General features: G+C 44.3%; 1 pseudogene; it reads right to left on the bottom strand.

Annotated features, from left to right (window-relative positions):
* Window positions 1-4,006: 4,006 nt before the first annotated feature.
* Window positions 4,007-19,010, bottom strand: LOC133083695 (malignant T-cell-amplified sequence 1-like; annotated as a pseudogene).
* Between the last annotated feature and the right edge of the window lie 6,481 nt (window positions 19,011-25,491).

The following is a 25,491-nucleotide window of genomic DNA, read 5'->3' as shown; positions in this document are numbered from 1 at the left end:
TCCTTAAGATACACACACAGGGAATTCCCTGGTGGTCCAGTGGTTAGGACTCCACCACCCTCTCTCTGTCAAGGGCCTGGATTCGATCCCTGGTGGGGGAACTAAAATCCTACAAGCTGTGCAATACGGCAAAGAGAAAATAAATACACACACACACACACACACACACACACACACGTGCTACCATTGTTTTTAATGTGGAAAATAGAGTACCAAAATTGCTATTATAACCATTTTATGCAGACAGTTCCAGGGCCCCAAATTGCCGCACCAAACCAGAGCTACCAACAAGCACAGAGGACACCAGCCCAGCTGTGCTGCCCTTTCTCAGAACTCTCCACACCACCCACCCTTTCCAAGACTCCACCAATTTGTGCCACCACCCAGTGGCCAAAGAGGTGACCACCTGTGCAAGGTGAGGGGGGCAGCAGTGGCAAAGGGAGACAGGGATGAAAGGAGAGACAAGTGGCAAAGCCTACAGCACCGGGTATCCCAGTCGGTCTCACCACCAAGTACAAACCAGGCTCAACCCTGCTCAGCTTCTAAGCTCAGTAGCTGGCAGGTGACTTCATGGTTATGTGGACCTGGATGATGGCAGCCCAGACCAGGCACCCAATACCCCATGCTGTGCAGCCCTGCCATGCCAGCTCCACTCCTCAGCTCATGTCAGAGTGCTGGGGCCCCAGCCTCCTGTGGGCAAACTTCTCCTGACACACCCTCAGCCATCTGGTGGCCAGGCCACCAGGCTGTGACTCTGACTTCCCAGGAGATTGTTTTCAGACAGGGTATGTGGCCAGTGGTAACAGGGCTGAGCAGCTGGAAGTGACTGGAGGAAAGCCCAGTCTTCTGTAATTCAATGCTGCCCGGACACCGAGTGACACTGTCTCTCTGATGCCTTCATGGTTCCATCTGGATATTCCACACACACAGCCGTGTTGCAGGCTGGGATTCCAGGGACAGCACTAACAGGGCGGCAGCATCCCCCAGTGACCAACGCCAGGCACCCGGCCTCCACCACCTCTGGATGCTCATGTACGCAGCCTCGCTATCACATTCCTTAAGATTACAAACAGGGGATTCAAGGCACCGAAGACTTGTCCTACGTCAGGCAGAGGGCTTCGAACTGAAGTCTAGTGACTTCTAATGCTGTCCCCTAAGGCCATGCCATCTGCCAGGAGACACGTCCACCTCCAGGTAATCACAATCAGGCTAGTTCAGTACAAAGAGGGACAGGTGTGTCATGGTGGGTACGAGGTGGAAACTTCCTCCCTCTGCTTCTGTTTCCCTACTTGCTGCTCCCCGGGGGACCCAAGCCAATTCCTCCTCAATATCCTTTGTTCTTGTATCGTCCTGTTTTGACTCGGACACCACTGGAGGATGTCTGCCCTTCAAGGTATAATTTTCTCAATTTTGATTAGTACAGCCATGAAATGTTTTCAAAGTGTGAAAGTACACAAAAGGTAAAAATCATCCAGGTCATTGAAGTTCTACATGAGGTGAGGGTGAAAGAAGAACCGTTGGGCTCCTAGTCCTGGAAGGAAGGAAGGAGGAGGAAGAAAGAATTAAACTTTGGTGAACTTACTCTACACATGTCCTGTGTTTACACCTTTTATCTATTCAGTTATTTAGTCATCACAGTTTTTCAAGATCCTTTCTCTCTCCGGCCCATTGTCTTCACAGAGCTCACAGGCAGGAGAGTTACTCAAAGCATGATCACACCACTGAGGGCGATGGTGTCCCAGATGAGGCCAGAGGCAGCCAGGAGAAGGGGTGTTGTTCAAGAAGGGTTTCGTGGAGAAGGTGATATATGAAGAGGCTCTTCAAGGATGAGTTAACATCTAGCCAAAGACTGGCATTGAGCAGGACCCAAGTACAAGATCAATGAATGAGTGGATAGATACACTAATGTATGCCATCCCCCTAACACAGACAAGGAGGCCTGGCCCACTGAGGGTTTGCAAATTTGGAAACGGCTCAATGGGGGATCAGTGGGGAGGGGTTACAGCATGATGCCTGCCTCACTCCCTTTATGGGTGTCTTAACACCACGATGCCCTGTGTTCTGCCTTCTCAGGGAGGCCTCGTCTGTCCTCTGCTCTGGGATACTGACTGTCATTCCCAGCAACACCTGCCTGTGTGGCCTCAGTGATCCTATATGTAATTGTGCTCATCTTAAGGGGACCCATTGATGAAGGAGAAGGTGGTGGGCAGCTCAAGATAGAAAGGTGGAAGGAGAGAATGACAGGGAGTGCTGCAACAATGGGATCATGGGGTGGGATGCAAGGGGGGAGGATGGGGCAGAGGTCGTGTCTTAGAGCTTGAGGGTGGGGCCATCAAGGGGTTCCCTCACTGATAGGGATTCAACAAGAGGAGACAAGGGATGAGCTCAGCTTGGGACCTAGGACTTTAAGAAGCCTAGGGGAATTTCGGGCAGAGATGACAGGTGAGCTAAGCATAGGAAATGAAGGTGTGACAGAGGGGCAGGATCAGAGCTTTGACCCAGATGAGACGGGGAGGAAGTGGAGCGGAGGGGGCCTGAGGACACTGAGGAAGTTTATTAACTACAGTCATCATGGGGGTTCAGTCCACAGCCTGCTAGTTGCTAACAGAGTGCTGGGCCCAAATTCACATGTTTCCACTTTGAATCTCTGGAGTAGAACTTGCTGAAATAAATTACTGGGATTGAATTTACCAGATTGGTGTGATCAACCTCAAGCTAATGAGCTAGGAAAATGAAATCAAGGCTTCCAAATAAAAGCAAAACAGACTGAGCACAAGACAACTATTCCAGCTAAAAACTAAGACTCAAGTTCATCCTGAGTTCCAAGTACACACACACACACACAAAACTGGATAATTCAGAGTAAAAGTACAATTTCTCGTTCACCCGTATCAAGGTATCCATGGTTCATTTGTATATATTCTTCCAACTTAAAAAAAACATTTTCAAGTATATTTTTATTTACTCACAGATAATATAGTTTCATTTTTACTTGTCTTAAATACTCTGTGTTGTCTCGAAGCTTGCTTTTGTCAGGTAACAGCAAGACTTTGAGGTGTCACCATTTCCTGTTTTGGGGTTTTCCGCTGCTATGTGAGAACACTGCAGAAAGCTTCCCACAGAACCACATAATACCGCTATAAGCATATCCAGTTTCATATTTCATTTCGATCTCGCACCTTCATGCTAATAACAATATGCATAATTAAACGTTTCTAAGTTTTCAAAGATAATTTTCTTTAAAGTGAATATAAAGCCCATTCACCAAGCAGTTTCTGTGGTGTCTTGTCTTAGTCTCGTCTCGTCTTGATTTCCTTAAAACTTTGAGGCGAAAACTTCGTTGTAAACTTTAGGTTAAACTGTAGGCTGTCTCTAGCGCAGCTAACTCCATTACTGACATCGGTGGTAATAACCGGTTTTCAGATTAATCCTACTAAAAATATCTAGCACATTAATGACAAAAACAAAGTTATTACAAGACAGTTCACAGCATGAGGCTTTGGAAGTCCGCAGGAGCCGGGAGCAGCCTGTCCGTGTTTAGGGGCTGAGGCCTCTCCTCGTCTCTCTTCTCCACCATGAAGGGCTGAGAGGGGCTCTGACTCAGCAGGGATGCGGGGACAGAAGTCCCCCAGCCAGTTCAGCGCCCCTACACCTGACTCTTCCCCGCTCGGTCGTGTCCAGACGCTCACATGAGGGCACCTCAGCTGACACACTGAGAATTCAGTCCCATTTGTCTTCTCGCAGCCCCACCAGCACACTGGCTGGGTCATGAGGCTCTTTCGGGAGAGTTATAGCCTGATGGCCAGGAGAGGACACAGGGGCAGCTCGTCTGCACTGTTTCCAAGCAAGGCGGCAACACCTGTTTTTTTGTTTGGTTCTCTTTTCTGCATGTGTTGAATTTATTCAGCATAATCACAGGGGTGTTGCCGTCATGCTGTCACACACACACACAAACACAGATATTGCACCGCATCCATGTGGAGCCCAAGTGCATTCCTTCTGAGGCTTATTTACATGCTTTTACGTGCCACAGCCCATCTTTTCAATAATACATGTTTCAATGCCAGTTGCTGTGTTGACTTTCTTAGCATCATCTGCAGACATCTTCACGACTGCAGCACCCAGAGCAAGCTGTTTTCCTTCTGCCTCAATTGCAACAATCCTATCTGTTGAAGCGGAGCAAAGCTTAGCTCCTGGAGAAGCTAAGCCTAGACACGTGATATCAACTCCTCTGAGTACAAATTTGATGGCTCCTTTATCCACCTGCTGGTGTGGAAAAAGGGTCTTTTTTATCTCTTTTTGTGTGGAATAACCTTGGGATTGGATAAAACGACCTTCTCTTTTTCTAAATAGAGTAACTCTCCAGTCATTGTAAAGATTTCCATCTGTTTATGGCATCCCACGCTTTCAACTGGTTCCTTCTTAGGCACGATTGGATGAAGCCGTGGTTCAATACCTGGGAAAGGTTCTACTTGTTCTTAGTACCCTTAATAGCAGGGTTTCCACTGGATGTAGCTGAACACATTTCTTTTTAATCAATTTCTTGAACATGATTCAAGGTGAAGGGGTGATGATAGAGAAGGGCCGGGAATGGGGAAAAATAGACTTAGCAAGAATCCGGCAGACCCCCTACACCTGGAAGGACAAAGGGAGGGTGGCAGCTGGGGTCGTTACCCTCAAGTGATGCATATGGCCGCACTTTTCCAGCTCTAGGGAAATCTCATTCCGTCTGCTCCTCAGCTCCTTTCTCCAACTATTCATGTGAGCACTGCGGCAATTTGGGGGCTGTTTGGAGTTACCAATTTCTCCCCAGGGCTGGTAGCTGAAAGGGAGGAAGTTGAGCAGGAAGAAGAGACGAAGCACTCATTCTCGTTGCAAGAACAGAATGGAGGGGCGGCACCTGGTCTCCAGAGGGACGGTTGGCCATTTCTGCAGGCTCACAGGGGTCAGAAGAGTGTGGGCTTCAACACTCAGGGGCATCCTCCTGAATTCCACTACCAAGTTAGGGTCCCTCTCACGGCCCTGACCTCCCACGGGCTAGCAGACCTCTGGTGGGTGGCTGACTAACCTCGTCTGGGACTTGGAGCCTGGCTACTTTAACTAATAAATTGTTGAAAGTAATCAATAAACAATCTATAATAGGAATAGAAAAGCATCTTATTTGAGCCAATCCGTGGACTATAGCCTGGAAGACAACCCCTCAGATATCTTTGAGGAACTGTCCCAGGGAAGCATGGTTTTCAGTACAGTTTTATATATTGGAAGAACAAAGAAAATTAAACAAGTCAGGGATACATTCCTTTAAGGTTTCAGGGGAAAAACAAAAACCAAACCAAAACAAACAAACAAAAAACAGATCAGCCCATACACAGTGAGTCAGCATGGCCTTGGCACCTGGGACGTGAGGCTTATTATTATTATTTTTTTTTAGTGTTGTTATTCATAATTTTCTTTATTTTTTCTTTTTTAAATTTTAATGTATTTATTTTATTGAAGTATAGTTGATTTACTTTGTGTTAATTTCTGCTGTACAGCAAAGTGACCTAATAATACACATATATACATTGTTTTTAAAATTCTTTTCCATTATGGTTTATCCCAGGATATTGAACATCGTTCCCTGTGCTATATATCAATAGTAGGACCTTGTTGTTCATCGTGACACACAATATTTTATCATAAGGACTTTATGCCAAAATGGATAGTACTGGGGGGAAAAGCATTTGAAAATAATCCAAGATATCCGGGGTGGATTCACCAAGTGAAGGAGACCCACACTTGAAGTCAGAAGCCAGGTTATTTATTCATAATGAGAATCTCTAACTATTGAGCGAGATACTAGAGTCATCAGACCTGCCTGTTCTGCCCTGCTGGGCGAGCATCTCAGAAAGCCAAGTTGTCTGCCGGTTGCCAGGGGAGCCTGGACTCCAGCCTCCCATCCCATTTACATATCTCATTTCTCAGTGTGTGGCCTTCAAGCCACGTGCCTCAGAATCCCCCAGGTGGGCTTGGTGAGCACTCAGATGGCCAAACCTCAACCCAGGACCACTGACCCCCACTCTCTGGGACCAGAGCCTGGGAATCTGTATTTTTAACCAGCACCTCAGAGGATGGCTGATGTTTGGGAACTACTTGTTCATGGCCTTTAGGTGGCGAGAGCTGATATATCTTGATCTAAAACGATGCTATGTCTGGGAAAGGACTGGGCTAGATTTGTCTCCACCCATTCTTTCTTCAGGTGCTTTCTTTTTTTTTTTTTTTTTCACACACACACACACACACACACACACACACTGTATTTTATTTTTACAAGAGATAAATAGACTGACACCAAGCATTGTACATGGAAGACCACAACAAAAGCAACAATGATTGCAATTACCAAACATGAAACACACTCATACTATGTCATAATATTGACATTCAGTCCAGTAATCCTCCACTGTAACAGCTCCTTTACTTTGCAGTGAAAATTGATTTGTATATTCTTTGCCTCTGAGTCCTTGTGGGATTTTTTCTTTTTTTAAATTCAAACAGAAAGTCACAAAAATTATACTCATCCTCATCAGTTCACCCAGTCCCATGTAATTAATTTTTTTTTCATCTTGATCTTTTGTTAGCACTTTTATGAGCTCATCAGTTTTTCATTAGAGTTCTGAAAATGCTTATTCATTCAGTTCAGCAGTACAGTCAGGTACCAGAAACCTGTACTTGTCAGAGTCTTTTCCATGAATTTCCTGAAGATGAAACACTTTTATAGGAACATATTTACAAAAGCATCAGAGTACACCCAGAACTGTCTGTAAATGACAAAAGACTTAAAAATGACCACGGTTAAAGATTTGATGAAAGTTCATAATAATGCAGTTGACAAGAAAATTAGTTATTTCTGAGATATACATTTTAAAGTAATAACTAGGATTATGACTTATAACATTATACCAGAACATATAAGATTTTTAGAAATTTCATGTAATGTCTGAAACATTTATATTAACATATTTCCATACAAATAACCCAATGAAAGTTTAGTATTAGTTGTTTTGTTTGTTTGTTTATACTGCAGGTTCTTATTAGTCATCAATTTTATACACATCAGTGTATACATGTCAATCCCAATCGCCCAATTCAGCACACCACCATCCCCACCCCACCGCAGTTTTCCCCCCTTGGTGTCCATATGTCTGTTCTCTACATCTGTGTCTCAACTTCTGCCCTGCAAACCAGCTCATCTGTACCATTTTTCTAGGTTCCACATACATGCGTTAATATATGATATTTGTTTTTCTCTTTCTGACTTATTTCACTCTGTATGACAGTCTCTAGATCCATCCATGTCTCAACAAATGACTCAATTTCGTTCCTTTTTATGGCTGAGTAATATTCCATTGTATATATGTACCACAACTTCTTTATCCATTCGTCTGTTGATGGGCATTTAGGTTGCTTCCATGACCTGGTTATTGTAAATAGTGCTGCAATGAACATTCGGGTGCATGTGTCTTTTTGAATTACGGTTTTCTCTGGGTATATGCCCAGTAGTGGGATTGCTGGGTCATATGGTAATTCTATTTTTAGTTTTTTAAGGAACCTCCATATTGTTCTCCATAGTGGCTGTATCAATTTACATTCCCACCAACAGTGCAAGAGGGTTCCCTTTTCTCCACACCCTCTCCAGCATTTGTTGTTTGTAGATTTTCTGATGATGCCCATTCTAACTGGTGTGAGGTGATACCTCATTGTAGTTTTCATTTGCATTTCTCTAATAATTAGTGATGTTGAGCATCTTTTCATGTGCTTCGTGGCCGTCTGTATGTCTTCTTTGGAGAAATGTCTATTTAGGTCTTCTGCCCATTTTTGGATTGGGGTGTTTGTTTCTTTAATATTGAGCTGAATGAGCTGTTTATATATTTTGGAGATTAATCCTTTGTCTGTTGATTCGTTTGCAAATATTTTCTCCCATTCTGAGGGTTGTCTTTTCGTCTTGTTTATGGTTTCCTTTGCTGTGCAAAAGCTTTGAAGTTTCATTAGGTCCCACTTGTTTATTTTTGTTTTTATTTCCATTACTCTAGGAGGTGGATCAAAAAAGATCTTGCTGTGATTTATGTCAAAGAGTGTTCTTCCTATGTTTTCCTTTAAGAGTTTTATAGTGTCCAGTCTTACATTTAGGTCTCGAATCCATTTTGAGTTTATTTTTGTGTATGGTGTTAGGGAGTATTCTAATTTCATTCTTTTACATGTAGCTGTCCAGTTTTCCCAGCACCACTTATTGAAGAGACTGTCTTTTCTCCATTGTATATCTTTGCCTCCTTTGTCATAGATTAGTTGACCATAGGTGCGTGGGTTTATCTCTGGGCTTTCTATCTTGTTCCATTGATCTATGTTTCTGTTTTTGTGCCAGTACCATATTGTCTTGATTACTGTAGCTTTGTAGTATAGTCTGAAGTCAAGGAGTCTGATTCCTCCAGCTCCGTTTTTTTCCCTCAAGATTGCTTTGGCTATTCGGGGTCTTTTGTGTCTCCATACAAATTTTAAGATGATTTGTTCTAGCTCCGTAAAAAATGCCATTGGTAATTTGATAGGGATTGCATTGAATCTGTAGATTGCTTTGGGTAGTATAGTCATTTTCACAATGTTGATTCTTCCAATCCAAGAACATGGTATATCTCTCCATCTGTTGGTATCATCTTTAGTTTCTTTCATCAGTGTCTTATAGTTTTCTGCATACAGGTCTTTTGTCTCCCTAGGTAGGTTTATTCCTAGGTATTTTATTCTTTTTGTTGCAATGGTAAATGAGAGTGTTTCCATAATTTCTCTTTCAGATTTTTCATCGTTAGTGTATAGGAATGCAAGAGATTTCTGTGCATTAATTTTGTATCCTGCAACTTTACCATATTCATTAATTAGCTCTAGCAGTTTTCTGGTGGCAGTTTTAGGATTCTCTATGTATAGTATCCTGTCATCTGCAAACAGTGACAGTTTTAATTCTTCTTTCCAATTTGTATTCCTTTTATTTCTTTTTCTTCTCTGATTGCCATGGCTAGGACTTCCAGAACTATGTTGAAAAATAGTGGTGACAGTGGACATCCTTGTCTCGTTCCTGATCTTAGAGGAAATGCTTTCAGTTTTTCACCGTTGAGAATGATGTTTGCTGTGGGTTTGTCATATATGGCCTCTATTATGTTGAGGTAGGTTCCCTCTATGCCCACTTTCTGGAGAGTTTTTATCATAAATGGGTGTTGAATTTTGTCAAAAGCTTTTTCTGCATCTATTGAGATGATCATATGGTTTTTATTCTTCAATTTGTTAATATGGTATATCACATTGATTGATTTGCGTATATTGAAGAATCCTTGCATCCCTGGGATAAATCCCACTTGATCGTGGTGTATGATCCTTTTAATGTGTTGTTGGATTCTGTTTGCTAGTATTTTGTTGAGGATTTTTGCATCTATATTCATCAGTGATATTGGTCTGTAATTTTCTTTTTTTGTAGTGTCTTTGTCTGGTTTTGGTATCAGGGTGATGGTGGCCTCATAGAATGAGTTTGGGAGTGTTCCTTCCTCTGCAATTTTTTGGAAGAGTTTGAGAAGGATAGGTGTTAGCTCTTCTCTAAATGTTTGATAGAATTCACCTGTGAAGCCATCTGGTCCTGGACTTTTGTTTGTTGGAAGATTTTTAATCACAGTTTCAATTTCATTACTTGTGATTGGTCTGTTCATATTTTCTGCTTCTTCCTGGTTCAGTCTTGGAAGGTTACACCTTTCTAAGAATTTGTCCATTTCTTCCAGGTTGTCCATTTTATTGGCATAAAGTTGCTTGTAGTAGTCTCTTAGGATGCTTTGTATTTCTGCGGTGTCTGTTGTAACTTCTCCTTCTTCATTTCTGATTTTATTGATTTGAGTCCTCTCCCTCTTTTTCTTGATGAGTCTGGCTAATGGCTTATCAATTTTGCTTATCTTCTCAAAGAACCAGCTTTTAGTTTTATTGATCTTTGCTATTGTTTTCTTTGTTTCTATTTCATTTATTTCCGCTTTGATCTTTATGATTTCTTTCCTTCTGCTAACTTTGGGTTTTGTTTGTTCTTCTTTCTCTAGTTCCTTTAGCTGTAAGGTTAGATTGTTTACTTGAGATGTTTCTTGTTTCTTGAGGTAGGCTTGTATAGCTATAAACTTCCCTCTTAGAACTGCTTTTGCTGCATCCCATAGGTTTTGGGTTGTCGTGTTTTCATTGTCATTTGTCTCTAGGTATTTTTTGATTTCCTCTTTGATTTCTTCAGTGATCTCTTAGTTATTTAGTAACGTATTGTTTAGCCTCCATGTGTTTGTGTTTTTTATGTTTTTTCCCCTGTAATTCATTTCTAATCTCATAGCGTTGTGGTCAGAAAAGATGCTTGATATGAGTTCAATTTTCTTAACTTTACTGAGGCTTGATTTGTGACCCAAGATGTGATCTATCCTGGAGAATGTTCCGTGCGCACTTGAGAAGAATGTGTAATCTGCTGTTTTTGGATGGAATGTCCTATAAATACCAATTAAATCTATCTGGTCTATTGTGTCATTTAAAGCTTCTGTTTCCTTATTTATTTTCATTTTGGATGATCTGTCCATTGGTGTAAGTGAGGTGTTAAAGTCCCCCACTATTATTGTGTTACTGTCAATTTCCTCTTTTATAGCTGTTAGCAGTTGCCTTATGTATTGAGGTGCTCCTATGTTGGGTGCATATATATTTATAATTGTTATATCTTCTTCTTGGATTGATCCCTTGATCATTATGTAGTGTCCTTCCTTGTCTCTTGTAACATTCTTTATTTTAAAGTCTATTTTATCTGATATGAGTAGAGCTACTCCAGCTTTCTTTTGATTTCCATTTGCATGGAATATCTTTTTCCATCCCCTCACTTTCAGTCTGTATGTGTCCCTAGGTCTAAAGTGGGTCTCTTGTAGACAGCATATATATGGGTCTTGTTTTTGTATCCATTCAGCAAGCCTGTGTCTTTTGGCTGGAGCATTTAATCCATTCACGTTTAAGGTAATTATTGATATGTATGTTCCTATGACCATTTTCTTAATTGTTTTGGGTTTGTTTTTGTAGGTCCTTTTCTTCTTTTGTGTTTCCCACTTAGAGAAGTTCCTTTTACATTTGTTGTAGAGCTGGTTTGGTGGTGCTGAATTCTCTTAGCTTTTGCTTGTCTGTAAAGCTTTTGATTTCTCCATCAAATCTAAATAAGATCCTTGCCGGGTAGAGTAATCTTGGTTGTACTTTCTTCCCTTTCATCACTTTAAGTATATCATGCCACTCCCTTCTGGCTTGTAGAGTTTCTGCTGAGAAATCAGCTGTTAACCTTATGGGAGTTCCCTTGTATGTTATTTGTCGTTTTTCTCTTGCTGCTTTCAATAATTTTTCTTTGTCTTTAATTTTTGCCACTTTGATTACTATGTGTCTCGGCGTGCTTCTCCTTGGGTTTATCCTGTATGGGACTCTCTGCGCTTCCTGGACTTGGGTGGCTATTTCCTTTCCCATGTTAAGGAAGTTTTCGACTATAATCTCTTCAAATATTTTCTCTGGTCCTTTCTCTCTCTCTTCTCCTTCTGGGACCCCTATAATGCGAATGTTGTTGTGTTTAATGTTGTCCCAGAGGTCTCTTAGGCTGTCTTCATTTCTTTTCATTCTTTTTTCTTTAGTCTGTTCCACAGCAGTGAATTCCATTCTGTAAGACCATTCTGTCTTCCAGGTCACTTATCCGTTCTTCTGCCTCAGTTATTCTGCTATTGATTCCTTCTAGTGTAGTTTTCATTTCAGTTATTGTACTGGTTATCTCTGTTTGTTTGTTCTTTAATTCTTCTAGGTCTTTGTTAATCATTTCTTGCATCTTCTCAATCTTTGCCTCCATTCTTATTCCAAGGTCCTGGATCATCTTCACTATCATTATTCTGAATTCTTTTTCTGGAAGGTTGCCTATCTCCACTTCATTTAGTTTTTTGGGGGTTTTTTTTCTTGTTCCTTCATCTGGTATATAGCCCTCTGCCTTTTCATCTTGTCTATCTTTCTGTAAATGTGGTTTCTGTTCCACAGGCTGCAGGACTGTAGTTTTTCTTGCTTCTGCTGTCTGCCCTGGTGGTTGAGGCTATATAAGAGGCTTGATGGGAGGCTCTGGACGTGGGTAGAGCTGACTGTTGCTGTGGCGGTCAGAGCTCCGTAAAACTTTAATCCACTTGACTGTTGATGGGTCGGGCTGGGTTCCCTCCCTGTTGGTTGTTTTGCCTGAGGCAACCCAACACTGGAGCCTACCCGGGCTCTTTGGTGGGGTTAATGGCAGACTCTGGGAGGGCTCACACCAAGGAGTACTTCCCAGAACCTCCGCTGCCAGTGTCCTTGTCCCCACGGTGAAACAGAGCCAGCCCCTGCCTCTGCAGGAGACCCCCCAACACCAGCAGTTATGTCTGGTTCAGTCTCATCCAGGGTCACTGCTCCTTCCCCTGGGTCCCGATGCACACACTATTTTGTGTGCGCCCTCCAAGAGTGGGGTCTCTGTTTCCCCCAGTCCTGTCAAAGTCCTGCAATCAATTCCCACTAGGCTTCAAAGTCTGATTCTCTATGAATTCCTCCTCCCGTTGCCGGACCCCCAGGTTGGGAAGCCTGACGTGGGGCTCAGAACGTTCACTCCAGTGGGTGGACTTCTGTGGTATAAGTGCTCGCCAGTCTGAGTCACCCACCCAGCAGTTATAGGATTTGATTTTACTCTGATTGTGCCCCTCCTACCATCTCACTGTGGCTTCTTCTCTGTCCTTGGACGTGGGGTATCCTCCTTGGTGTGTTCCAGTGTCTTCCTGTCGATGATTGTCCAGCAACCAGTTGTGATTCTGGTGCTCTCGCAAGAGGGAGTGAGAGCACGTCCTTCTACTCCGCCATCTTGGTTAATCCCCTCGAGGCTTATTATTGAAGGAGCTTCAGCATTGGCGTCTCAGGAAGGGAGACGTTTCATCTTTATTTTTAACATGGACAATCTTTACTTCTGGTCAATGCACCCTTTTCTTTAATAATTAAAGCAGAAGCACAGTGTATGTTTGATAGGCCACACGCAGGCTGTTCTAATATGCGTAACAGTCAAGTTAACTCATATATAAGCCAGACGACTTCCCCATACCTCAATATGTGAAAATACCTTTTACCAAAATCCTGGGTCTGGGTGGGGGGTTCTGCTTTTTCTGCTTTCTTTGTACCCAGAAGCTCCTCTGCTGTTTTCGATGGTGACTAACAATTACTACCCTGTCACCTGTGAGACTTTGCACAGCTGGACCATTCATCTATTTCAGACACTATGGGTGCTCCACCTAGCTTGTGGAGGGGTCCTTGTTACTGCCAACTGCGGAGCAGTCTAGCTCCAAATCGCTCTCATCACTGCTTTCCCCGCGTCACAAGTCAGTTTCTCTGGAAGGGAATGTTAACATAGATTTTGGCAAGCAGGGTGCAAATTCGGTGTCAACCTCTGTGACAGGGCAGAGAGGGAGCAGGATTGGCCAGATGGCATAGTTGAGCAGGTGTCAAGCCCTGAGGAAGCCTTGCCCCAGCCCATGGGGGCTCTGAAGCATATGTGGCCATCACAGGTGTTGTAAGTGCCCCTCTGCACTTGACCATTGGGTGTGGCAGCCCTGAGAGGGACCCATGCATCGGTGAGGATGCCTGAGGAGATCTTGCCTGGAAGTTACCTGTTGATGGCCTCCAGCAGTTGTGCAGTGAGTGTTTTCTGGGTCAGAGGTGTGGGTGGCACATCCGTGTGCCCCCTAAGTGGTGCCCCATATTTTAGAGATGAGTAAGTGGGGAACATGTTAGAGATATTTGGCTTGTCATCTTCCCCTTGCTGCACCACCTAACATGCTACACTACCTGATTCTGGTGGTAAACAGTCATGATGATTAAATTTCTTTAACTTCATTTTGAATTATTACTGTAAAGTAGATTGTTTCCTAATATTTACTACATATTCTGGTAGCAAATCTCACTATTATCAGTAAAATTAGTTTAGGTTCATTTGTGAGTTGTTACCCTGAAGGCTATTGAAATAATGAGGATTCTGTTTTCTCACATTGTATAATCTAAGTAGATACACGCTGTTGATGCAGGCACACAGAGGGGCAGATCTGGGCAAATATATTAAACAAACATGACATTAAACACACTTTATGTAAAGGCATCTTGGGGCGTTTGGCCAAATACCACTAAGGTATGGAGGACTTTGAGTCCGATCTGCACAGAAGGTTCCAAAAATAGCCTGAAGCTACTACTCATTGAAAGCTTATGTTTTAGTTTCTCATAATTCCATCACTGGGCAAGTCTTGGTGAGTCATTTCTTGTTGATGTTTTTGTAGCTGTTGTTTTGGTTCTCCTTGCAATCTATTGGTGCCACGTGAGAAAAAATTTTCAGCTGGGGCAATTTTTCCCCAATCCCCCATCCCCAGAGGACAAGTGGCTACATCCGGAGACATTTTGGGTTGTCACACCTGAGGAGATGCTAGTGGGTAGAAGCCAGCGGTGCTGCTCAACATCCCAGAACTCACAGGAGAGCTCCCAAGCAAAAAATTATCCGGCTAAGAATGTCTTTAATCCCCAGGTTGAGAAATCTTGCCCTAGAGCAAGAGCAAAGGGCTTAAACATCACACAATGTGCATTCTGCACTTTTTGAGCAGAGTATTGGACTAAAACCTTTATACAAAAAGTGAATAACCTTGTTGAGGTTAGTGGCTCTGTGACAACTCTTGTTGAAAGTCACCCCCACGTGATACTGTACCTCTCATGAGCTTTCAGTGTAGTTGAGCTTTAACAGTGTGACACAAGTCTGGAACAACTTTGGTCTTTCCCACTTGGTCTATGCAAACCTCTAGGAGGAGAAGCTAAAAGGGTCATATTATCAGGGGGAAAAGAACACGCAGATGAAACAAGCTGTGAGATCTTTAGCACCCACCACAGGCAGTGAGGTATCTGGAGCTCAGCTGCAGTCACAAGCTGTGTGAATCAGCTTAGGAGTAGATGCTTGTGCAGTTTAGCCTCCTTGTCCCCAATAAATGTTCATGCAATGCCTGTTACATGCTAGGCATGGAAATGTCACAGCCCAGTCTCAAGCAGCACCGCTGTAAGCCTGGACACTCATGACGTGGTATAGGTGCTGTGATAGACACCAGAAGAAGCCTCAGTTGAGGAGAGCACAGAGCACAGACTAGTGACTGCAGAGGCTCTAATTTGTAAACCTTGCAGCTACAAGAGTCCTGCTCACGTGTGAAGCCAAAGAATTGCCTGATGAATGGCTGATATAATGACACTGAGTTTACCAAGAAAAGCTGCCCGTCTGGGGGTCTGAGAGACCAGCCCCGTGGAGGACGTGGTAGGGCTGCCGTCAGAGCTGCCTGCATAAGGACTCAACTGCCTGGTCCCACCACCCACACTGGGCCAGCTTCCTCACCTCACCTCTCACTGTCATCTTTTTGGCTGAACGAAAACACATCTATATTTGACTTTTCTCTGGCATTTCTCATTTGTCTGGATGGTTAAACAATAACATTGTAAAAGTAGTCGGACAATTTTGACCATATTAGGTATTTTGCAGGTGTTTCTACCTTTAGTCCCTGTTTACTCTGCCATCTGGAAAACGATGACAGCTAATAAACTTCCCAGTGACCAATCTTTACAAATCTGAGTAGAAGTTAGAAACCTCTAAAGCTGTAGTTAATTGAGTTATGAAAATAGGCTCAATGAAGTTCTGAATATATTTAGTCATGCCAATCTTATCAGGGGAGATTTTTTCTTATTGCATTTTTGGGCTATATCTTAAACCAACGCACAGCCTGTGCTTAGGTGGCAAGCCTTAGCAACCTCCAATCGGTGCTACCATGCACACCCGGGGAAAGTCAGAGGCGCCTTTAGTTGCCCTGCACATCCGAGCACCTGGCAGGGGGAGACTAACAGCAGGGAAAGTCTCCAGGGACAGCAGGTACCCAGTTATCCCAGCTCTGAAAGGAGGAAGATGGGGCAAGGACAGCTCGCTGGGTGAAAGGAAGGTGCTTATGACTGGCTGTGGGCCGCAGCCAGGCTGAGAGCAGGCCTGAGAGCCTCAAGGAAGGGAAAGAAAAGAGAGACAGGAGGGAGGAGAACAGTGAGGGAAGGGTAAATTCACCTTCAGGTGGCAAAACACAAGTGTCGCAGCAGAGACTGGGGAGGAGAGGGGATCCGGTGGGAGGAGCCGGAGAAGAAATACCTGAAGGACGCTTCCTCCCACCCCCCCACTCCAGACGGGGCACATGGTGCAGGCGACGGTATTTGCATCCACTCCCCTCACTAAGAGTGTGCGCTTCAAGCTGGTCTTGAGAACACACCTCATTCTTCTCTGTGATTGCAGGTTGGGTCTTCTCTGCCCGCCTCCCCCTCACCTTTCACTTTGCCCTGAAGTCTTCATTTTTTCAGGCAAACAGTGTGGCTCAATGGGCAGAGTTGAGCACCCAGGAGGCAAATCCTGACTCGCAAGTGTAATATATATTCATATTAATAGCTTATTTATATTTATTAATTTAATTTATTATAATGAAACAGTACTACATAATTATATGTACATATAATGTAAATAAAGTGTTAAAAATGATATACTAATATTATTTTAATATAATAATATTTATTAATATATCAATAATATATGTTCATATTAATCATACATAGGCTGATTTAGTTAGTGACATCCTTGGCAAGAAGAAAAGCAAAGACTATAGAAATCAGAAGAACTGAGAAATTTGAAGGCCTTTGAGAGAACTCCATACCCACGATGCAACTGGAGAGAAGTACGTGAAGGGCTCCTGGCCAGGGCTGCTCACAGAGCTTTTCTAGGCCCTCTGTTTACTCGGTCAAGAGTGAATCAGGGCGCCCCAGATGTCTGGATAAAAGCAGGAGCCTAGGGGCCAGGGCCCAGCCCCCCGGACAATGCCTGCCCTTCTTTTACCACATTGCAGTGTCCCAGCCTGCCCGCGCATCACCTCCTCACACACTCCTGTGAACAAAGGTTACCACTTCTCCTACACAATGAAGTGTGCGTGTTGCAGAAGAATTGGCACCTACCAAATAGTGACAAACATCTTAAAACTACGGAGAGAGGGAGAAGGAGAGATAGATGGACAAATAGTTAAGCACGCCACAGTTTTAGACTATAATGTAAAAATTATGAAAATAGAAAGTAATGTTAAAACTGTTTAGCTATCAGCTTTTATTTTTACCAATACCTTCATTAAACAATTTATCAGTCATCTAAGTACAGTAGATTCCAAATCATAAAATAGGATTTTAATTTTGAAGTACTGTAGTTTTCTATATTACCAAAATGTACCTGCAAATCATCCAATGTCTTCTTAACCTAAGCAGACATTTGTTGCATATTCAAAGACTCTGTCAGAATGTTCCCAGGAGGTTAGGGAGGAGTTTCCTGGAACATCGTCTGCCCTTCCCCTGTTGCCAGAAGAGTGTTTATAAATGGATATTAGTTTTGAGAGAGCTTGGTGAAATGGTTCAGCTCCTACACACGCAGAAACTGTTTGTTGACCAACATTGTCCAGTAGGTTCAGCTTCCACTTGAATGTGCCCTAAATCCCAAGCCACTAAGCAGGCCAAGAGCTTCGCTGTCCCATTACCCCCTCTGCTTCCACCCACCAGGGTCATGGGCTCACAGGATGCAGAATGGACTGGACTCTCTAGGCCACTCGTCCCCTCCTACCCTTCCCCACTCACAGACCCAGAGAAACTAAACTTCTTGCCCTGATATAAGGAAGAAGGAGATCCAGCAACAGTGCCAGAAGAGGCACATGAGAGGGGCCCCTGCACTCTCAGAGGGCCGTGGACTCATCATGTAGGGTTGGGTAGAACATGGTAGCTGGAAGAGACTCAGGACCTGACACCTATGGGACCTCGCCTGCTGAACAGACTCAGAAACCGTCTGTGGGCTGTGCGAGCTGAGGAATGGGGGGAGACTTGGATGGACTGGAGGTAGAGGGGAGGGTTTTCCCTGTTGCAAAGCACAGGCTGTGGTCTTTCTGGGCTGGAAATATTGACAGCTCAGCACCTAATGGAGGGTGTTTGTTGGAGGTGTTCTGGTAGTAGAGTTTCTTAGGGAGGTGAGAGGAGATTCTGGGAAGGTGCAAAACACCTCTTAGAGCCTTGGACCGCACACCCAGCCTTCTGACCCCAGCTGTAGAAGGTAGCAATTTCTTATATTTAAAGCTGTCCCAGGTCAGGACAGCCGATTTCCCAGGGCCTGAACAGTGAGGAGTACAGGTGGGTGTTGTTGAAGATGAGCAGAGTCCCTGAGAAGAGGACAGATGAGGGTTCCCGACCAGCCAGAACACAGGCTATTGAGTCAGCAAGACAGTCATGAAGGGGGTGAGGCAGGTATCATGCTGGAACTCACAGCAATCTTTGCCCTTGAATAAGCCCCCACAGGGGAGTGAAGTGTTGGAAGAGGGAAGGGAAGATGGAGGACTGTGTGGGGCAGGCACAGAGTTGAGCGCGCATGGAATACGTAGCACATCTTAGTTCCTTAGAGGGTTTTTGTTGAGAAAATAAGGACAGATCCATGAGGCAGCCCTGAAATATGGATGGTCCAGAAAGTCATTTATTTCTTTCTTGTCAAGCTTTACCTCTTCCGGGTGGAAAGAGAAAAAGAGAAAGAAAGGAAGGAAGGAAGAAAAGAATAACAAGAGATGTCCCCAAGTGTTCACTGGTTCTCCTCCATAGGGGCCTGGCGGGGACCTCAGCAGAATATGCCCTCAGGAGACCAGCACTGTACCTCCTGTGGCCCTTGGGTGACTGCAGGTCCCAGGGCACTGCTTCCTTGTCCCAAGCACAACAGCTTGCCTGGGGGCAGCTGCCCTCTTCACTAGAGTCTCTCCGTGGCCAGAGTTCTTTTTGCTACAATGAGGGGCACTAATAGTGGGGTCATGGTCAGGTTGGATGACGTTGGGAGTTCCAAGGAAGGGCAGCATGGCTGGGCTTGTGTCCTCTGGGCCTACTGTCAGCTCCAGGTGAGTGGGATAAGTTGGGGTCAGGCAGGGAAGCGGTACTTAATGTTAGTCAACTGTAGACCTTAAATGGTTAAAATTGAAAATATATGTTTTACCAAAAAACCCAAAAAACAAAAAACCCTGGTGGCATGTGAATGTACGTAAAATCTTATGGCTTAAAAAGAAAAATTCTTAGGCCAAAAGAAGGAGTACATTACTGTTACATTCTAAAACATGAGCCTCAAAAGCATGATATTCAGTATAAGAAGCCAAACATAAAGGACACATATTGTATGATTCCAGTCACATGAAATATTGAGAATAGACTTATCCATAGAGACAGAAAGCAGAATTGTGGTGGCCACGGCCTGAGCATAGGTGGAATAGAAGAGACTAATGGGGATGAGGTTTCTTTTTGAGGTGATGAAATGTTCTGGTATTAGTGCTGATGGTTGCACAATTTTGTGAATAGATTATAAATCACTAAATTCTACACTTTGCAAAGGGTGAATTTTATGATATGTGAATTATGTCTCAACTTAAAAAATGGTGATTAATAAATGTGAATTTTTAAGTAACATGGGAAACATTATCATGAGTTTTATTTGCTTCTTGCCATACTAAGCTCTGTAGATATGAAAGAAGACACCCCCCCAAATGAGAACAAGCACTATTTACTCAGAACTTATCTATAAAGCACGGGAGTCAGCCATCACCACTCACATCAGGCTGAGACTCAGGGCACACATAAGAGTGGGGACACTTTCTGGTGGCAAAAAAAGGAAGGCATGTCCTGCCCAGAGCTTGTGATGTGGGAGGCTGGAGACAAGCTGTTAGGAAGAGGGGCGTCCTAAGTGATTACTTAGGGGAACATATTTGGCTTTCCCTGCATTTAGTTCTACATGGAAAAGACTGAAAATGACGAAGCTGTGAGTCACTGACCAAGTCCTGACCCTTGGGGCCTATTGTTGCAGAGGTTGGATTCTGGTTTTCCAGATTGCTTGCTGCAGGGTGTGGGGTAGGGTCTTGTGGCTAGAGGGAGAAGTTCCCAGACTTCCAGGTGGATTTAGAAAATTCTGCATCCCAAAACCCTCCTTCACCATCTTCAGTCAATCAGATCCTCTGTGGATAGATAAACTTGAATCAATGTTTTTAAAATTAACTGCAAACAGAATTGGAAATGACTAATGTACAATATAATGACATATTAAAAGGCAATTATCAATAGAAGAATCTAACAGAATTTTATAAATTCCTTCCAAGCAATGAATATGCTCAGTTAAAATCATATGCTCATGAACTGCAATATTTGGTAGCACATATCTGCGTGAAAAGAATTTTCAAATATGTAAACCATGAAAAATCTCCTTATAAGTCAGGATTAACAACTTAAATTTTAATGATAGGAATCTGTAATAAGCTAAATGGCATCCCCCTTGCAAAGGAATTCCATTTTTCTCATTAGCAGACTTGTATCACAAAAAATTGTACTAAATATATTTTAAAGTTCATAAATAAATATTTTGTGAAAAAAACTGCAAACGATAGTAATTATTACAGTAATGTCGATTTACTGTAAACATTAGGATTTCTCATTTCTCTAATGTTCACATTGCAGTCAATCTCACAACAAAAAAATATTTAATTCATTCAATTTTCTTTTGCCCCAATAACGAAATCCGGCCATCTGGTCGACCTTGCCGCTGCAGACGCCAAGTCACGTGCAACTGGTGTGAACCTCAACAGGAAGGATCCAGATCGCACACCGGCGAAGGCGCACCGCCACGCCAATGACACCCGCCCCTGACCCAGGCCACCGTCGGTCCCATTTCTCGCCCTGGGGGATCCTCCCGTCCGCCCGCGCATCTGTAGGCCGTTCCCTGACTGCAGAGTTTCTTCAGAGAAGCTACCGACAACCGCGCCCACCCCAGACCGCGGCCAGGCTCGGGTCTCCTCGCCACCATCACCGGATGCCCTGGGCGGTCCCTGTTTTCCAAAGAGAAACGACTACGACCTACGACCACCGAAGCCTAGGAGGGACTGCCGCATCTCCACTAGCGCCCTCAACGCTTGCCCTCGACATTCCACGGTGAGGGGCCCTGCACAAACGCAAGCGCCACGCTGTCGAGGCGACCAAGTAGTGGGGGCGGGAGCTCCACGCGTAGACGCCGGTTCAATCTGCGGGGTGGATCACGTCTGTTGACATGCATCCCGTGCCCCTGCCTCGGGCAAGAACCGCCCCCGTGACCGCATCGCGTGGAACCGGAGAAACTGAAGTGGCCCCCTGTGAGCAGCCCCACAGCCTCGCCTGCAACGGGTTAGACCCGGGCCCCCAAGACGGCGAGGACGCACCGACGGATCGTGACACACGGAGGACGACGTCGGACACGGACATCCTCTCCTGGTCAGGCGTAGCAGGATGGGAGGTCTCCGCGGGCCGAGGGGCACCAGGGAGTGCTGGTCGACCGTCGCAGACCTCACCACAATGCTTCGAGGGAGCTCAGCGCCAGCACCACAACACACTTCTCTCCACATTCAATCTCCGGTGAGAGCAGGACGCGCCCACCACTCCGCACCACCGGGGTGGTCGCCGCCAGCGTCGCCGGCCTCCCGGAACTCTGCCCCGCGCCTGCCGGGCGAGTCACATCCCTCGCGAAGGTCGCCAAAGTTCAGGAGGGAAGGGACAATGTAAAAGCGGCCACCAGGTGGCTCCCGACAACGGGCTCGAACGTCAGCGGGATGGATTCTGATCGCTGGCGGGCTAGGGATCAGCTCCGACCGCCCAAACGCTCGAGTTCGTCTCGGGGCGTCCGCCTCGGAGCTACCTGCCGGTTCGGCTCGGCACGGCACGACGCGACCCCAGCAGCGGACAGGGCTGGGAAGATTTGGGCAGGAGGCTGCCGCGAAGGAGACGCGCTCCTCACGCTAATGTGGAGAATTCTGCAGTCGGAACCCTCACTCTGCAGACCTGGGTTCCCTTAGTGCCCAGCCTCTTACCTCCTTATCAGGAGACCTTAGCAATTCACTTGCTTGCTCCAATTATCTCTGCCCACCCTACACGTGTGCCGCTCTTCTCTCCATGAGCCTAGAGCTGCTTTCCCAAGGAAAAGACAACCGATGCCATTGCAGGTAGGAGCCAAGGAGACAACTGAACATTTGCATCTGGACCTATTAGAGAAATTTTTTGTATCCAACGCAGGAAGATACAAGACTAAAAGGGTCTTATAACTTTAGCACCACATGGCCATGGCTTTCATGAAACACTGATGTACACTCGGCAAGTCCAGGGGTGCCAGGAAGAAGAAAGACACACACACACACACACAGACAAGCACACACACACACACATCCCCGGGTCTAATAGGAACACTTACCAAGGATGGCAATGGTGGGATCAGAATGTCCATTGTTGTCACTTCTGGGGTTCCCTGGGCTAGAACCCCAGCTCATTCAGGCAGATCCTGGTTGTTTTATTGATGTCACTGTGGCGGAGTGAGGTCTTGGAGCTCCCCAGACTGTCGTTTGCTGTCCGGTGCTCTACATTTTGTTCTGTGTACTATGCCCCTTCTCCTCCATACACAGTCATAATTAAGAAAATAAGAATCTGCAGACCTTGCATTCAACTTTCTAATTTGAATGAAGTTTAAGAACAAAAAGAAAAGAGTTATGTGAACAACTTAGTTAAAGAACTTACGTTTATCTTTTTGAAGCTATCAAAATGTTTATGAGCAGTCTGTAAAAAGTTAATCTTTTTAAAATTAGGAAAAATAAATGATTCTTTATTGCTATCTCTCACCAAACCCCCACTCACACCAGCACCTATGACACAGGACTCCCCTGATGAAACGCCTGCTCCCCACTGGCCTAGAGATTTCTGCTCTGAGTCATTCTCTATCCCCTGTGTTCACCGCATTCCTAAGTCCACTGCAGCCAGTAACATGATGAAGGAGGCCACTGAGCCCAAGGGATGACCTTTAAAAAAAGAGAAGGAAAAAACCTCTCTCGTCTTCTGTGAGGTCACAGCCTTAATGGAGGCTGCAACAAGTGAAAGTAAATGTTGGGAAAGAGAGTATTTCTACATTGGTCCCTGACCTGCCATATCATTAACAGGGTGGTGAACATAACTGGCGTTAATATTTCCTGGGTGCACTTAGAAAACCCAGACCCAAAGTAGAAACCTGACCATTTGGCAAAAGATGGATCAATTCAGGAATCAAAGTAAGTTTTTTTTCTCACCTGTTTTTTCATTATCAGGAACTCTGCCACCACCTGCCCTCCTCTGCATCCTTATGCAGGGACAATCCGAAAATCAAGCAGATAAATCTGAGGAAAGAGGAAGCAGCCATGAGAACCCAGCCTTTCAAAGTATTGTTAGATACACCAGGCATGAATCCCCAAGCACTCAGCTGGGAGTGACCCTTCCCACCTAACCAACAGTCATGCACAGACAAAAGGAATCCTTTTTCCTCCCATGGTCAAAAACAAGGCTGCATTGGCTACTCGGCATGTAAGGAGGATATAATATCCCCATTTTGCAGAAAACAATGCAAATTATGGGGTGTTATACTTTGATTCGACTTACTGTTCAAAGTTATTATTTTATTAATATTCAGTTCCTAGGATTAACACTAATTCCCAGGTAACCCTTACCATGGTCTCCTGGAGAGTCTTGTCTCCACAGCAAGGACACCTCTCGCAAAATTCTCACTTAATAATTCTTGGTGAAAGGCACCAATATTTGTTCTTCAGCTCCCATTCCAGGCCTTTAGCACCCTACCTTCGCTGCTGCGCACCCCGCCCCGCCGGATGCCCTCGCCCTCAGTCACCTTGGTTCCTCCCCATGTGGGAATCAGCAACATCAGAGCCTCAACCCTAGCTCTGCCCTCCATGGCCTTGGACATGTGGCCAGGAGATTCTCTATCAATTTAATGAAGGATGGAACAATCTGAGGACCCATGTCATTTGACATTACATGTCAAACTCTAACCTGGGCTTCAGTGAAAAGGTAATTGATTAAACATAGCTCATGGATATAGTGTTTGAAACATAAAGAAGACCTAAAACTTAATCAGAAAGCTATGACCAGTGAGGGTTTACCAGATAGAAAATCTGTGTGAATTCAGCAAAGTAACACTACCTGTGAATGTAACTAACATGGGGAGATTTTCAATGAAGATCATCACTGAGGGAGCCGCCTAGAATTCACATGTCGAGAAATGACTGAATGAATATTATGTGAGTAATTTTTAACAGCCTCCCTTTCCTTGTCAATGGCAGGGATTTCATGCTGGAGAAGAGCCCACTGAATGCAAAGAATATGAGGACATTTCACATACAACAACCTTAACTCCACGTGTGTTATACTTTCAGCCCAAATGGGAGAGACTTCAGCCGTTATTCATCACTGAATTAACATAAGATAATTATACTAGAGAGAAACCATGCAGATCTCAGAATGTGGAAGGTTTTTAGTCACCCTCCAACCTTAGACAACATGAGAGAGTGCACCCTGGAGTGACTCTTGCAAATGTCCTGAACGTGGGAAATAATTCAGCTGAAGCCTCGCATTTATACACCAACAGCTCACACTGGAGAAGACGAACCTTATAAAGGTAATGCAGCCAGAGAGCTGACTTTTATTCACACCAATAAACTCACACGGGAGAGAAGCCCTATGTTTGGAATGACTGTGGAAGAGCTTTCAGTGACCATCCAACCCTTCGATGTCATGAGCACATTCACACAGGAGAGAAAGCACAATGAATATCATTTATGTGAGGGAGAGCGTACAGGCTGCATGATGAGTTCTGGCCCTTTTCCAGTTCAATTTCTTTTTCTTTGGTGACCAAAACATTCGTTATAGCCCTGAGGTCCATTGAAGTCTAATGGGTTGAGAAATGGTATTCTAGGGCCTATAAAGCCCATCATGGGGACTATCTTAGCATTCCAGAGGTTAAGACTTCACCTTCCAATGCAGGGAGTGTGGGTTCAAGCCCTGGTCGGGGAGCTAAGATCTCACATGGCTCGAAGCTAAAACACCAAAATATAAAACAGTAACAATATTGTAGCAAATTCAATAAAGACTTTAAAAATGGTCCACATCAAAAAAAAAAAATCTTTAAAAAAATTTTTTTAAAAAAGCCCAAGATGTTAGCTGCAACATTACTGTGGGTACGTGCATCTGAGTGCACACACACACACCCATGCCAGGGAGGGACACTGTAACAACTATCTGATCATAAAGGGAAAATGCGACTCAGGAATTATTGGCATAAAGGATTCATGCAGGAGAGAAATAAGCTAAATCACCTTGTTCATTCATTTATCAACTTTTCAATTATTAAATATTTAATGAGAACTTCCAACATTTCAGAACTTGGATTGTTATGATGATTAAACTGTAAATAACACAACGCCTTTCTCTTCATAGAACTCTGTATTCTAAGGCAGATAATAATAATAA

The sequence above is a fragment of the Eubalaena glacialis genome, unplaced genomic scaffold, assembly GCF_028564815.1.
Source record: "Eubalaena glacialis isolate mEubGla1 unplaced genomic scaffold, mEubGla1.1.hap2.+ XY scaffold_56, whole genome shotgun sequence".
NCBI lineage: Eukaryota > Metazoa > Chordata > Mammalia > Artiodactyla > Balaenidae > Eubalaena > Eubalaena glacialis.
Note: the sequence above shows the minus strand (reverse complement) of the source record. Positions and strands in the feature narration are given on the sequence as shown.